The following is a 1,082-nucleotide window of genomic DNA, read 5'->3' on the forward strand; positions in this document are numbered from 1 at the left end:
GCAGCGATAGATCTCGGGAACCGGTGGCACAGCTGCCTTCAGGAGACTTTGAACGTACGTTTTCGTAACCACTGCGACGCGTCCGTAGACTTTTTTAGGGTTGTGCTACGTGGCGGTGATAATTGTATGATAACATTATTGTCAATAACCCTCCACCACCCGACAATAAAGTCACGTCTACACAGATAGTATAATTATTATTATTTATCCGTCGTCTTCTGTTTCTCTCGTACAGCTGGTGTAGATGCAGAGCAGCAACTACAATTTCATATTTTTCGATTTAAAGCTTTCGTGACTGCAGGGATTCATCTTCTTGTTTTTTTCGGTAAAGTCACGTGACGGTTCCACCTGAAGACGGAAGCTTGTGTTGCCTCCGAAACGTCGTGATTTTTATTTTACTTTTATTAATTTTAATGTTTTACCTACGTGACTTTACCGAAAAAAAACCTAAGAACACAATTTCATATTAAAGTGGTCATACCCAGACAAACGTGTCAGGAGTTCGCGGAAGGTATCATCGCTGCGATGTCTCCTTCGGTTTTGCGGATCGGGCATTGCGTCGTCTAACGTTGTACGGTCTGCTCTGGATGACCACAGTCGCACACGACTACTGGAGAGTTTAACCACGTTCCATTCGTGCATCGGGTATCCGCATCTGCCATGCTTTGTGCGGATGCGATAAATACGCGCCGATGTATTGATCAAATTCTGACCGATCGGGACGGCCAAATTCACACCTTTCAACCGTTTGAGTCGAAAACAAATCGGCCGCACACTCAGTTATCTCGAGCAGGCGGCATTTGCGAGCCATTGCCCGCGGCGATGTCCAACATTTGTGCATTGCTCGACCGAGATTCTGGACGCGACTCAACGAGCAATCCACTTTACGTCGACAGAAAACTAACATTGCCTGAACAGTTAATCCGGAGGTAGTCAACGCAAGTTGTTGTCCCGTTTTGATTCCGCCGAAGGCAAGGGATGCATCTGACCTTTGATTTGCCGTCAGCATTCGCGTTTACGACGAGAGCAAACATAAAATAAAATAAAAAGCCACAGCGCATCCAAAGGTCACTGCCGAGGTA

The sequence above is a fragment of the Lethenteron reissneri genome, chromosome 47 (assembly GCF_015708825.2).
Source record: "Lethenteron reissneri isolate LAM-NWPU_2019-01 chromosome 47, ASM1570882v1, whole genome shotgun sequence".
Lineage (NCBI taxonomy): Eukaryota > Metazoa > Chordata > Hyperoartia > Petromyzontiformes > Petromyzontidae > Lethenteron > Lethenteron reissneri.